The 15624-nt window shown below is 40.3% G+C and overlaps 1 long non-coding RNA gene across 2 annotated transcripts; it reads right to left on the reverse strand.

Annotated features, from left to right (window-relative positions):
- Positions 1-242: 242 nt before the first annotated feature.
- On the reverse strand, positions 243-5553 carry LOC144464360 (uncharacterized). 2 transcript variants are annotated; one of them, XR_013492086.1, is made up of 4 exons: positions 5142-5553; positions 2385-2499; positions 944-1027; positions 243-699 (listed from the first exon to the last, which is right to left on the reverse strand). It is a non-coding gene; the product is annotated as an uncharacterized LOC144464360 (long non-coding RNA). The 2 variants fall into 2 exon arrangements; XR_013492087.1 differs by having other exon boundaries at positions 944-1050.
- Between the last annotated feature and the right edge of the window lie 10071 nt (positions 5554-15624).

Genomic DNA, 15624 nt, shown 5'->3' on the forward strand with positions numbered 1-15624 from the left:
GCTGTTTGGTTGCTCATTTGCACTTTCCTGTTGGGCTCATGTTTAGAGTGGAAAATGTCCCTGACAGCTTGCCTGTTATGAATCTACTTGTACCCATAAAACATTTCTTTATTTCAGTGGGATTTTTTTTCCAGTGCTTGGATGTATAGGCCAGTCTCGACATTTCTTCTCATTGAGGGGAACTTATTAAGGGAAACTCCTGTAAAGTGGTTGAGTGAAAGAGTTTATAACTGCTTGCTGATTAAGGAGGTTTTATTTCCAAAGATACAGATCATTATGTTGCATCAACCAATGATACATGGCATGTACCTAACACAACATATCAGTCCACTTTGCATATTAATAAGGGGTCAAATAGAGACTAAGAGCTACATCAATCAAATATCTCCTACATCTACACACATGGTAAGCATCATTTTCTTTGCAGGGTTTATTTGGCATTAAGTTAACTCTGAATTGCACCTCTTAATGAATGATAGTTTTACAACATTACTAGTAACCCCCCTTTTCTGAATAAACAGAAATAGCCTAAATTAGGGTTTATTCACCTGAGCAAACAGCTGCTGAATACACAGGTTGGTGTTGGATATTGGCTTCCCTTTTCCCGGTTTTAGAGTGAAAGGTAAATATTCCACTCTGAGATGTTGGCAGCAGCTGAAACAGTCCAGAGCAGGCACCTTTCACTCCTAGATCTGTTCTCTGCAATGAGAAATTTACCAAACGTATACATCTAAATATACGGAAAGTGCCAGCTGTGCACACAAATCACATCACCCTCAAAATCTCAGTTTGTATACTCCCAGAAGTCTTAAATATGCTGTCCTGTTGAAGCATGTATGCCTTGTTTATCAAAGATGTTGAAACGAGTGTATGGTGTGTACACTTGTTGTCCCCATTGGCAGACATAGCCCTTCATTTTCAGTGCAGTAATAAGCAAGTTAACCTGCGGTAATCATCGGCAATGCGTCTGCACGGCTGCAGCAGATGTGTCCTCTCCGCCCATGGTGGTTCAGAGGAGACAGACTTACTGTGGGAAAGAGGGAAACTTGCCTGAAGAGAAGAAATTGGGAGAGTCTTTTAAATAACGCCTCTTATATTCAGAGACTTAAGAAGAGATTATTCAACATAAGAAATCCAACATTTTTCAAATATTTGAAATCTAGTACTACTTGGAGAAGTACAGCTTAATAGTTTTAAATTACGAAGCAGTTTTTATAGAGCTTCTTAATTTAATAAGGTTAAGGTAACACTTTGTGAAATTCCTTTCTTTTTTAATTTGATTTAAAAAATATTGTCGAATACCATACAATATGGCCTATACTGTTGTATGTAATGTAGGCCTATTTGTTCTGATTAACTTAGATCATCCACTGAAGCCTTGTTTTAGTATTAAAACTTCATACTGTGACAAACTGGCCGCTGTACTTTTCATCATGTGGTCTGGGCTGTCCACACATGCATGCACACACACACACACACACACACACACGACAAAGTAGGTAATTTTTACAAACGGTTGTATGCATAAAAGTCAAAATGGAGGCTTTACATTTTTAACAAGTACTATCTTCATCTTTAAGGATTTTTTTTTAAGACACATCATGTCTGTCACTGCTTCTGGAGACTGTCATACTACTAGATACCAGTTACTAAAAGAACAGCTGGACTTCAGGAAGTGACTGTGCCCAGCCAAGAAATAGTGGGACACACAACTAAATGGGTCCTATGTGAAGGATTTTGTGGCATCTAGCAGTGAGGTTGCAACTAACTCAAACTTCTACTGTGTGCCATGCACATAGGAGAACTACATGAAACATGAAAATGTGAATTGCCCTATCTAGAGCCAGTGTTTGGTTTGTCCGTTCTTGGCTACTGTAGAACAACATGGTGGACTCCTGCTCTATAAGTAGATATACATGACTCATTCTAAGGTACCTACAACACAACTGAGTTTCATTATCATCATTATACACTAATAAAACCATAGTTATGAATATTATATCTCTGCCAATATATCCCTCTAAATCCTGCATACTGGACCTTTAATTATAATCTTTAGAGGTGCGGGTAGCCTGGTTTTGTCGCCTTTGGACAGAGCCAACTGTTTTCCCTGCTTTTACTCTTTTTGCTAATAGCTGACCAAATCCTAGCTCTAGCTTCACATTAATCTCAATGACTGAGTAGACTACACTATTCACAGTCATACCCAGTGAGTAGATGGTAAAGGAATAGTCTGACTTTTGGTAAATAGGCTCATGTGTTAGATGAGATGATATAACTCTCAAGTCTGTTTGCTACATATATTATAGTATATTTAGCTAAATAAGTTATAAAGGGACAAAACAGCCATCTAAGCTCATTAAAAAGTTCAAAACTACACCTACCAACACCTCCACATTCACTTTCTCCTCGGATGGTCCCATTCCCAGTTGGGAAGTCGTTCTTCCGCCTTTGGCGTGTTCATGAGCTTTAAGTTGTAATGTGGAAACAACATGGACGCTACAAAGAAGATGTGTTGTATTGTTTTGTTCAGAGCATTTAGACAACACATTAAGAACAATTTCAAGCTTTATATAGAGTGTGCCAGTAAACCCGGAACTCCGTTAGCGCTTTTAGCACTTCCAGTTCTCTCATCTAAAAGTCAAATAAGGTCTGTGGTTAACAAAAGCTTAAGCGCGTTTCAGGTTTTGTTCTACGACATAAAACACGTCAGTAAATACCCTACTTGTGAATTTTGAAACTTCTACATGTCGTAAAAAAGGCGGTTGCTAACAAGTTGCTCAATACGACTACAAACCCTGTTAGGGACATTAAACGTCATCACCCCCGAACAGACGAGAGTGCTGGCAGTCACAGAACAAAACCTGTAAGTATCATAAACTTGTGTTAGCCACAGAGCTTATTTTCTGACATAATCCAAAACGCAATGCAAAAATCACATTGACTTTCTCTTCCGGGAACCAGCGTGATGCTAAACTTCCGGGTTTTGACGTCAGCCCTGGCACACTCTATTACAAAGTGATTTTGTCCCAGACTTTTGCTGGGCATTTACATCCCCTAAAACTACTTAAATATTGCTTTACCAGACTTTTCTAACTAATCTAGGTCACTATGTGGACAGCAACTAATGATTACAACCTAATTCCATACTACAAATTACATGTAAGCAAAAAAGTTGACATCCAATACCACCAACCAAACACTGACTTTCCTCAGCCATTTTTCTGCATAAATGAGGTTAACTTGGCAACTTGTGTACCAAAATTTTAACCGATTTTCAGCGATGTTGTTTCAACTTGTGGGGGTGTTCACATGCATTTTAGCAGTGTGGAACTCATTTTTCTAAAAATTCTGACACCACATGAATGCAGGGTAATTAACACATTATATTTAAAATGTCTTTAATCAGTACAAAAATAAGTAAAACAAGTTGTTGTTTTTTGTGTAGTTTGTGCTGATATTGGTCTTCACTGGTGCCTGATGGTTAAGATTACACTTTACACAGAGCCAGGCTGGCTGTTTCCCATGCCTTTAGTCTTTATGATAAGCTATGCTATTTACCTCCTGGCTTCAGCTCAATACTTAACACAGATATGAGAGTGGAATTCATATTGTCATCTAACTGTCAAAGTATTCCTTTAACAGTGTGATTTCACACTATTGGCTGTAACTTCAGCTATAAGTAAGTCTCCATCTCACTTGAGTTCCATACCGGAGCTCTGTGAGGTTTGGTCCCTCCATTGCGGTTGTGTAGTTTACACTTTCCCTGTTGCGGCCAGACTGTGTGGTTTCTGTTTATTTATGTATGAAAAATGCAGGAATATATGTGGGCTGAATTAGAGCGCCAGAGGCCCCACAGACCCACTCTGAGCCCACCGACAAGAGAAACTAGGGGCCACAGAAACCCTCCATTACACCACAGCTTTATTTTCAGCCAGCATTTTTCAGCTCAACAAAGAAGTCATTCAAGTTAATCCAGAAGCAAATATTTCTGAGTGAGGTACAGAAATCAATCACAGCATTTATTTACATTTTTGCAACAATCTCACATTTGATCTTCACTCAAACATTTGCTCATTGTCAGTGGGATTAGGAGGAGAGGGAGAGTACAGCCTCTTCATAAAGTATCAGCTGAAAGAAAAAACAACAATCCTGCTCATTGGATATGACCGCTCCAATACTTCAACAACATTCATACATTCTTCAGTGGCATTAGAAAATATTTGGAGAGGGAGGGAGGAGAGAAACCCAAGACATAAACACGTGGAGCTGGGAGAGCCAACAGGCACAGGAGGACAACCTGCCAACAGGAGCTGTGGCTTCCAGGAATGTGCACAAACACACTGCCTCTCTATTGCCCTCAGTGCCGGGTAGCATCTGTGCTCCCATTTTCTCTTTCTGTCTGTCTCACCTGCGACTTGCAGACATTTAAAAGTGGAAACTCATATTTTTTTAAAGCTGAAAACTGCTAAATTCAAATATTTTGTGCCAGTGTTTGCTACGTTTAGTATTTGACAAATTTTGCCAAAAAGTCTTAAAGGAATAATTCAACATCTTGCTTTCTAGCCAAGAGTAAAATGAGGAAATTCAGACCAAACTCTTAAATGTGCAGTAGATTTAAAGCCAGAGCCAGCAGCTGGTTAGCTTAGCTAAGCATAAAGACTGGAACCGGGGAAACAGCTAGCCTTATACCTCTCTCCAAAGGTAATAAAATCCGCCTACCAGCACCTCTAAAGTTTACTTATTAACGTGTTACATTGTGTTTGTTTAATTCATACCAAAACCAGTGATGACAACAGCTCCTCATTTTATGTGTCGCCAGGCAACCAGCAGAAACTCCTGGTCCAAACACCTGGCATATAACCCTCCATAAAACACTGTCCTTTAAGCGCACATAGACATAAAATGTGAATAAAGTGAACTTTAGATGTGCTGGTTGGAATATTTCTTTCCTGCAGAGTTAGACCTTGTTTTCATTTGTGCTAAGATAAGTCTTAAGCTAACCTACTGCTGATCGCAGCCACATGTTTAATGGATAGAAAAGACAGTTGTACATCTCGTCTAACTCGCTACTCACCAAAACGTACAGTGCATAGGTCTATTAAATGTACAAAATGTGCAAGTAAAACTTTTGGTCTTACCTTGTTCCCCTTGTCCATTTTATTAAGTAATTACCATTTTTGGGACACAAGCTGTGACGGCAGTATGTTGTTGTTCCTGCCCTGCTCACTTCACCTTGACGGCTCACCAGCTGCTCTCTCAGCGGTGAGTCGACAGCACAGACAGCAGCTTAGTTTACACAACCCCCGATTCCAATTTTTCCCTCCACCAAGTTTGTGTAATTTATTTCATGCATGTCACTCTTGTCAGTATAATTTCCTTCATCATGCGCTGCAGCAGAAGTCTTTTAGTCAAAGATGATGGCAGTTTAGACTTCTGTGGAGTGATATATACTGTATAGTCCACGGTTTGTCTCACTCTGCCACCCCACACCATATGGCATGTCCTGTTGTCTTTGCACCATGTGTCAGCTCGACCTTTATGGACTTTGGATCTGATTGTGTGCCAATGTCACCCAGGTAAATTCTTGTGTTGCATTTGGGAGATTACTGTAGGGTATTTAGAGGTGCAAGTCAGAACACTGTGTCATCTGGTGTTGCTGTTATCAAAGCGTGTGGCCGTGAACGCTGCCAAACACTTGATTCATTAAGAGCTCCGTACCTTCAGGAGAGAAAACACAACAGTCCAAGGAGTGATTTATGTCAAGGTGTGTTTATCAGTGATATTGCTCAAGGAAAATAAAATGCTATGTTGAAATTACAGTCTGTAAAAAACCATTGCAGGTGTCATCTGATTTAACATCACAGTGGGTTTAATTGTGCAAAATGCCCAGAAAAGTATGAATGAAAAGGTTACATATTATTCAGGGAGAGGCATATAATTTGTCGTTCAAGCAGGTGGATACACTCCCCATTCAAACTGTTTATTGTTTTTTGAGTAATGTCAACTCTAAGTGTTTCTGGCAAGGTGTCATTCATGGTAATGAGTTTGAGTGAGTGGCAGATAAAGACTCTTTTCATTGCATGCTCTGGGGCACCGCAGCAGGCCTGTCATAGAGTTTCAAGGCAGAGCTGTGCCCCTGCCTGATTGAAAATACAGCACGGAAAGAATTTCCTGAAATGAAACTCAATCGCATTTGCCACTAAACAGCAGAATATGCACTGGAGGAATCATCAGCAAGGTCTTGGGTTTGAGTGGTTTGTTAAAGCAGTTCTTGAAAATTGTAGAATAGTAGCCCAACAATAAAACAAAAAAACATGCTGCAGCTCCATGAAAGGAAAGTACGGGGATGGAAGAAAAACAGACATTATGTAGAATTCAAAAGTGCACTGAATATTGATTTTCCCCTTTACAATTATTCACTTTCCTCCATCTGAGACCTTAAATGCTCTGACTTTTGTCGCAGAGGAGCCTTTCCTCAGAGAAGGAAGGTGGACTGGCAGCCAAGGACGACAGTGGCATTACTGAAGATGGTGTGGCAGTGGAGGCCATAATCCGTGGCTTTCCTGTCCTGACTGGTCTCTCAGAGCCCAGCTGGTGTTGGGTTTCCATCCAAGCAGCTGGGCTTGGGTGTTTTGTGGTCCTCCTCAGTCCTCTTTGAAAGAGGATAGTCAAGTTGAGTCCCTCCATGAGGCCCTGAGGACCCTGCCACTGCAGCCATGCTGAGGAGGGACGACCCTGTTGCAGGCCGGCAGAGAGCAGCTGGAAGACTCTGGAAGACACTGGCAACAGGTGAACACAGCAGCAGTGTGAAGAATATCTGGCAAGTGACTTGGAAGGTCTTGAACCAATGTGGGAACTTAGGATGTTGTCAGTATGGGTGAAATGTGTCTGACTCAAATGGTGGGAAGAAATAAAAGACACTGGTTAGAAAGCAAATGTTTTCAGTTCAGGAAGGTTGCTCAGACAGGGCAGGGTGCGCAGAGCTTGTGAAGCAGCTCTCCTGCTAGGAGAGATGCAAGGTTAGGTGAAGCTTTTCACTTACCCCCACAGAGGAAGCGGACAACTTTAGGAAAGGCCTTGACAGTGTGTTGACTGGGCCTTTTCATCAATCTGACTGATCTAGTGTTTCTTGATCTGTGAAGGCCTCAGGGTTGAAATGGTTTCCTTGTATTTTGCCTGGCCACACAGATGGTGGAAAATAGCTCTGTAGTGGGTTTTGCTTGGCTAGGCAGCTCTGTTTTATTTGGAGTCCTGCACCAAAGGATGAGTCGCCCAGTTTGACTGGAGTGGACCCAAGGCCTTTGGAGATCACACAGGCACTAAAATCCATATGTGAGATGTAGAAACTGCAGCCAGTGTTTATTTACAGCATTTGAACCTTCAGCATGTACCCTATGCTTGCTTGCTCCACACTTTGGAAAGAAGAGCTGAAGTTTGAAATACCTGAGTTGGGTTAAGGGCTGTAAACACATACAGCGAACACAAACTGCAGTTTCACAAACATCTCCATCGATGCAATGTAATATTAGTGTCCTGTACAAAAATATAATCTAAAAATATCTTATTTTGCTGCAGATTTGGACATTACAGCAACCAAGGACTTAAAGGAGGGTCATCCTGACCATAGGCTGTAAAAATAATGGAAGTAGTTACCATGATACCACTCATTAGTTTGTGGACTCCCATTTTGAAGCTTCAAACTCAGCATTTCAGCTATTGTCATCCTGGTTTTTCTGCAGCCAGAGGTCAAACTAGTGGGTCCCTGCTAAGCATTTGGGCCTTTTCACCTTGTGTGGCGCAGGTAGGGGATTTTAACGGTGGGTGTTGGGTTGGGGTCAGGTTTAGAGGCTTCCATCACTCATAGGATTAAACTCTGACTGCTCAGACCCCCAGCAGAAAAAAATGCCAATTTCCAGTACTCTCAGTGCACCTTTAAAGACACAGAGTTATGCAGCATACTTACAGTGGGATTTAAGACATTATTCTGCCAAAGCTACAGTGCTATGTTTCACAGGAGTCCCAGCCATATTGCACTGCTCTCATGTATAGTCATCTTTGCAAGGACATTTCAAGCAATGGCCAAGCACAAGCAAGTGTTTGCTAGCTTCTGTGACCCTTTCATTGAGCACATATACATAAAAGTTATGAACATGCATTTTTTGGCTCTGCTGGTGGCTAATGTTGCCAAATGTTCTCTCTGCTTTTGAACACCCAGCGTTCAAAGGTTTCTTCTGTGAGTATTCAACTTGTGGTTTGAGAATGGATATCCATGAGCACGTGAAATGAAGAAGTCAGCAGAATTCTCATCCTTATTGTGACTAGACACCAGGATGGAATTGAAAACAGGGAAAATCTACAACCAGTCTCTTGTTTCTTTGGAAAACCAGAGATTCTCTGGGCTATATCTCAGAGCAGTGATTATGGTGGTGCACAGTGGATGGCTGAGGTGGTCGAAATAGGAGCCTGGAGGATTTTATGACTGCTCTGAATCCAGGAAAGGCATGTCTGCCTCTGCTTCTCTTCTGGTTGTCGACCACACTGTGATAATCCAAGAGGAGAGTGTCCACCACAAACCACAAAAAGGCTTTGCACATAACCTTACCACTCAAGTTAGCCTGAAGCATTAGTTTGTTCAGAATAATACTTGAGGCTATACGGAGGTATTCTTATATTCTATGCACCTGAACATCCACTGAAACAGCTACCTGAAACCTGAGAGCACAAATATAATCAAATAACAAATATAATAGGCTTGATAAAGGAGAAATAGTTGGTGTTGTGTTTTTATATTTGCAAAAACATACGATAGTCTAATCTCTATGAACAGATATCTGGATACATATGCAGAATCTGTAGCTGACGTGACATGCTTTTGATAACTGAAGAGCTCTGATTTTCATTTGTAGCGTTTAGTTTTCAGAGAAGTACTGATCAAGACGTTTGAACAGCACGTAAACAGTCTGTGTGGAGAGGCTGTACGCATTGGCCGATGCAATCTCGGAAACCATCAGCTATAATTTGACAACAAGCTGCTTTATATTAGCTTATCTGCATTGATATGCAGAAATGTGTTTATAGCCAAAATGACTGGCGCATGGAAGAGGATGTCTGGGCTTGGATATCCGCTGGCTACTCCAGATCAGCCAGAAATATTGGCCCTCGCCCCCAGAGGCTTTATTGTTGTCAGACCAAAAGCCTGATGGATTGATGATAGTCAAACATGCCAGTCTTACTTTTTAACTTTCTAAAATTTATTTTATACTATTGACATTGGCATAGATGTTTTCACATTTATCTAACAGAATGTAGTGTCTTGATGTCAATGATGTACTTTCCAGTTATATGAACTAAACAGTGGGTGTCCATCAAGGATCAGTGTTAAGCCCCCTACCATTAGGCCTACCACAGCAGTATCAAGAGAAAGAATTGCAAAGGTATGCTGATGATACTGGTGTATATGTACATATTAGAAATTCTTTGTCTGTATGGATGGAGCCAAATGTAACCAAAAATCTCTCATGACTTTAATTTTACTGTGTGTGTTATGTTCTTTGTATACATATATCCTTGCTTTTGGTTTTTCTAATTCTTACTGACACGCTGTGTGTGAGGTACTTTTCTCCTGTTTGTTTATTGCTGTTCATTCAATGGCAGTTCTAACTATGGTACAGTGCTTTAAATGGTAACATTAATGTTTAACATCGTCCTTTACATATAAATGACTCATTCCTTTGAAGCACATTAATTGATTTTTTTTTCATAGTCACATGGCCAGACCATAAACTGACCTTCAAACAGTCAGTTCACAAACATGACTCACACAGTGCTTGAAATGGAAAAAAAGTCCCAGTACTACCCTTTACCACAGAAGGTTTTATGAGTTAGTTCACTAATGACTGGTGAACAACACAAACTGGGTTACTTCCTCTCATCATTAGGGATGGTGGTAGCTGCAGGTGGTTTCGCTAATGCTGACTTTACATCAATAGGCTTTTCACTACTCACAGCCTGCATCATTTAGAAAAGTAGGATTTGACTTTTGACTAACTGACTGTGTTTTTGTTCATTTGTGTTGCCCATTTGGAGCCAGGCAAACAATACTGTAATATAACGCTACCTAGACAAGCAGCCATCAGAGAAAAGCAGGCAGGCGAGAATTGGAACAGATGTGTGTCACTAAGTGCCCCCTGGGTAGCCAATGTAGTGCACCAAGTGCCCCCTGGGTAATGCAGTTTATTCAGGGCCATATGAATCACTCAGAGAACCTGATATGGAGAGTGCAGAGAAGGGTATGAGCAGCTTGTGGGAAGTGCTGATGCGCAAGAAAAAGTCACAGTGCACCCATGTGTGGATTATGAGACAACGGGCCCCCGGGCACAGACATGCAGGTGGCCCTACCACTTCCTCTCGATAGGAGCAAGACACACAAATTTAATAGTTGTTTAGCTTTTTTGTTGTTGTTGTTTTGTGTATTTTTGTGGTTATTATCTCTCTGTGGATTTATGCCTGTTCGTAGTTTGTGTGTGTTTGTGTGTGTGTGTGTGTGAGGTTGTTTTGCCCTTTTTATCGTCATTTAGGGAGTGTTTGTCTTTCCCTTTCCTCTGTAGTCATTTTGTGTCTCTTTGTACATGTTTTATTCATCTTACTGGTCATTATGTGTTGATTTGAGTGGCATTTTGTAAGCGAAGGCCATGGGGGCCTTGACACTTTGGACCCCTGGGCCTGTGCCCAGTAGGCCTGTTCAGTAATCCATTCATGAGTACACCAAAATGTAGAAGTACCGTAACTCCTAACCAGTAAGTACCCACACTTCAAGCACTGGACTTCAAATTAGTTTGAGAAATAAAAAGAGTAGGCTATTATCTGACACATGCATTTGCTTTATATCAAATGCTCCTGCATTCTCTAAAATATTATTTTAGTTGGCAAAATGTCCAGGCTTTCAGAGAGATTACTTAAAGCTTAATACCATAATTGCTTTCCTTTGATTTGTCCAGTGAGCCTTTATGTTTTTCATTTCATTCGCTCATTTAAACTGAGTTATGTGTCTTATCACAGCATGTCTTGTACCAGTACGTGTGGAAGGATTATACCGTGGCACACATTTTTCCTGCTGAGGCTGGCTGTGCGGGCACCTTGAGTTACAGCCACTTCAAAGTCTGGTGTTAGTGGTCCATTAACCACTAGTAATTAAAGTGTCACTTTAAATGGCATGGAGTGCACTGCTCTCACTGGACTGTGAAAAAACTCTAAAAGAAGGGGAAAAAAAGTTGCAAAGAAAGCATGGTTTCCTGCAGTCCACCCTAATTACCAGAATAAAGGCAGAGATATTTTGGCAGTGGCGTTGTAATGATTCCATACTGTAGCAGGGCTTTCCATGTGGGCCCTATGTAACATGTTGGCTGTAATTTCCTCTCTGTGTTCACCTATGTTTTGTCAGCCCATAAATTTGTCATGAATTAATTGGAAGGTACAAAACTGTGTCAGCGAAGCTGATTGCTGTTGAAATAACCTTTACTTTAAGTGCTCATTTCACGTATTCTGGCCCCTTTATTTTCAAACAGCCTCATATAAAGTCCAGATGCTACTGGCAACATACTGCAAATACTGTGTAAGGACTTGAAAGGACAAATACTTTCCATACCTCACAAGCACAGAGCAAATCAAAATAGAAAAGTCTCTGGGTTCATTTACCATTAGAGAGAAGACTCAAATGTCTGTTATAGACTCAGCATTTGTCTAAAACATGATGAGCAGCCCCACCAGAATGGCTGCACCCATGTGTTTGTATGTGAGGGTGATGATGGTAAGTATGTGCATGCATGTACACTTAGTGCCTGCACTGTCTAAAGATTACAATGGCAAATTATCTACAAGATAAAAAAAAGAAAAGAAAAAAAAGATTAGCAAAGGTTAAAGTGTCACCCAATTGTTTCTGACATTATGATACTGTATATCCAGTATTAAATGCACAATCATAAAGTTGAAATAAGTTCATGCCATCGCACTGTCAGTGGCTTACTTTGAAGTTTACACATAAATGACACAGTCAGTTCAACAGTCGAGCGATTATGACTTTCTTTGGACAGACAAATAAAAAAAGGTCTTGGAAAATTAAATTAGGTTTTCAGAGTTTTAGAGGCATTTTGCCTTGCCAACCTCAATATAATAACTGTAAAACTATTACAACCTGAGAAGTGTTGGTATTGGCTGCTTGTCAGAGCAGGGGCAGTAAAACAGTGCCATTTGAGACTGGCTGCCATGCGCTTGGATTTCATTTGTAGTTTGACAAGGACCTGCACTATCTGTTCACAATCCAGCAGCTATACCAATGAGACACATTCAAGAATGATATAAATTAGTTTTTTGACACTCTGATGTGTGACTGATGCCCAGAAGTTGTAACAAAAGCGTAATAGTTCGCTCTTATTACTTTTCCAGCAGTATAACATATGACGTTTTGGGCCCGTGTCCAGCACCCTCGCCACCGTCTGTATGGCATCACTTGGAACATTTCTGAGTGCATGGCTGTTTGAAAGAATGTATTTCCTCGCTTTCTTCATGAAACAGAGTATCAATCTACAGACGCACCTGGCTGTAAATCACAGACACATTTATGAGGCCTGCCAGAGTGTTAGTCTGGTCTTGCTGGTCTTTTTATGCACATTACCATATCATTTCCTTTGGACTACCCTCATTCCCACATACTACCTCAGGTTTTTGTATAAGTATATGCATGTGTGTATATATAAACATACTTATGTATGTAAATATATATGATTGTATATATGTAACTGTATATCCTGCTTGTGCTATTCTTGTTCTGTTTTGTAACCAATGTTATGTTTTATATTATACAAATATAAAATATTCAAACCGTTGTTTATGCCCTCTCTGTGTGTGGAGTAATCCTGTATTGTATAATGACAACAAAGCTGAACCTTGAGCCTTGTTAGAGGAAATCCCCCTGTGCACACCTCAGGTGGGACAGAGGCTTTGGCCGGTTTATATGAAGGACATTTCTCAGCTGGATCCTTCCCAGCACCGGATGACCCGTAGGCAAAGGCAAAAAAAACAACGACTGTAAGCTGGTTAGAGTCACAGCAGGAGTCCAAAGTCAATCCTGCTTGTTTTATTTGGTTGGTTTCTCTCGTTGAGCTACTTTACTACCTGTTATGATATATGGAGAGCTCGAGCAGTGTGTAAGTAAAACAAATCACAAGGAAGGTAGGGGTCTCAGCTGGGGAATTATTTTTCACCTCGATTTCCTGGGACGAGGATAACTTACCTTCTCCTCCACCAGTTGCTTTCTGCAGGCAGCTGGGAAGCGTGCCAGGAACACTAAAAATAAAGAAATGAGAAGAATTTAATCCCTATCACAAACATGCCAGAACCGAGGAGAGATTAAAGGCTGCTTCCGAAAAATAACATTTCTGGAGGTGGACAATAATTCCATTTATTCCACGAAATATTTTCTTTTTGCACATGAGACTCTGTCTTAGGTTGGGAATGAAAACTGATGCTTTTGTTTTTGGTTTGTATCATTTTACGCAGTAGCTATGCCACTGAGGAATTTCTCTTGCCAGAAATAATTTAAGGGGATATTATGAGTCGGTATGAAAAGGCTACTGTTTCCCAAGTTTCATGCCTCAGACTCAGAGTCAAGAGTGCTGGTATCATTTGAGATTAGATAAAGTTTAATGAAACCTCTGGAATGGGGCCACATGTGGAGCATTAAATGGCACAATTTACTGAATAAATTCTAACAAATAGGCCATTTAAATACCAAAATAAATTGAGTAAAGAAAATCTGGAGGTGAAGATTGAAATAGAATAAACTTTATTAATGTGTCACTCAGGGTCAGACCCATATAAACAAAAATATAAGGGCTGCCTGGAAGGTCCAAACAAAATATGCTGTGATCATACACACACAAGAACACTGGAAAATGAAACAAATATATTTGCTGGAGTACCATCAAACATACATTATAGTGTAAAAAAAACAGTGGAAATCTGGAGTTAATGGATTAATTATCAGCTGGGATATTTACCTGTTTCCACATGTTTCTCCTGCTAAGGAAGCAACACCACACCTAAATTTGGCAAACGCACTTTGATGCTGATGCTGTTGGCCACAAGGTTGTGTTTGATAAGGTTGTTCATTTATTAACCTCTGGTTTATTCATTAACTGCACACACTTATGTTCCTCACTGACAAACGGTTAAAAAAAACAAGCTACATAATTTCTCAAAAGGAAATTTCACATGACATATTTTTTAACATCTGTCAGCTGATAAGCCCACACTAGCACGTGTTTGCAGTCTGGCATCTGGCATAAACAAAGTCATTGCCAATTCAACTTGTGCATATCCACTTTAATAGTCACACTGGGTGTGCATTATTTACCTACCATCTAACCCCACACTGCTGCAGCGTGCACAAGAATGCTGAAGGAGTCAAACAAATTTGTAGACAAAAGAGATCAAATGGCAAACTGAACTTCTGGCCAGTGGTTCTCAACCTTTTTCATGTCATGGACCCCTAAATTGATCCGCATAAGTATCATAGACTTCCATTTGATAAGATTTTGCTTCAGGGACCTCCATCTGAAAAGATTTCGGTTGTTAGATATAATTAAGACCACTTGAGAAGATAACTGTGGGGGAAGTGAAACTGATGATCAGAATAGTCAATCATATGACTCTTACTCACACTGGGCTCACTTCTATTGTCATTTTTCTGGGGACCCCCTGGAATTCCCTCAATGACCCCTGGGGGTCCTGGAACCTTTGGCTGAGAACTCTGCATTTGGCTATTATATAATACAGACATCTACTGACATGTGTTGCTAAATGTCTAATTTTTTGATTATAAAAGAAAAAAAATCTGCTTTAAGCTCAGACTCATGTTTGTCATTCCCTAACAACAATAGATGAATTTGTAATATGCATAAATTCAAATTACACTAAATGGACATAATAAGACCAATCACTGTAAGATCTGTTAAAATAACCTATATGAAAATAGAGTAGCATATGAATAAGTGACGACACTATGCTGTTGTAGTATCCCTAATGTGCCACTGAAGGGCAACACTCCCCTCTGCTGTCCACCAGCTGCACTATGTCCAACAGATTTAATCTGTTTTCATCAACTTATTTCATTCTGGCAGTTTGACACATGATGGACATTAAATCTGACACCTAAACACAGTGTAGTAAGTGCTGAGAAATTATCAGATAGATATGACTTATTACTGTAATGCTTTATCCTAGTTCTGACACTAGAGGGCGTGAATGCATCACTGTTGAACAGGTGACATATTCTGTTGCTATGGTGATGACGCTGGTGACTAACAACGTTAGCACGTCCCTGACAACCGCTACTTCAACATATCAGGTCAAAAAAGGTTAGTAAGACAAGTGTTTATGTTGTACTTTTCTTAAATCCAGGTGGTATTTCTAATTGCTACTGTTAAATGTCAGGATTATAAATAACTGCTGTTCAGTGTCTTTAGGCCAGATTTAATTTCCCTTGGTTTCCCATGATGCATCGCTTTATTTTGTCTAGTAGCTCTGGGAGATGATAGGAAACTGACACAGCCACCCTCCCCTCTC

Source organism: Epinephelus lanceolatus, chromosome 9 (genome assembly GCF_041903045.1).
Source record: "Epinephelus lanceolatus isolate andai-2023 chromosome 9, ASM4190304v1, whole genome shotgun sequence".
Taxonomy (NCBI): domain Eukaryota; kingdom Metazoa; phylum Chordata; class Actinopteri; order Perciformes; family Serranidae; genus Epinephelus; species Epinephelus lanceolatus.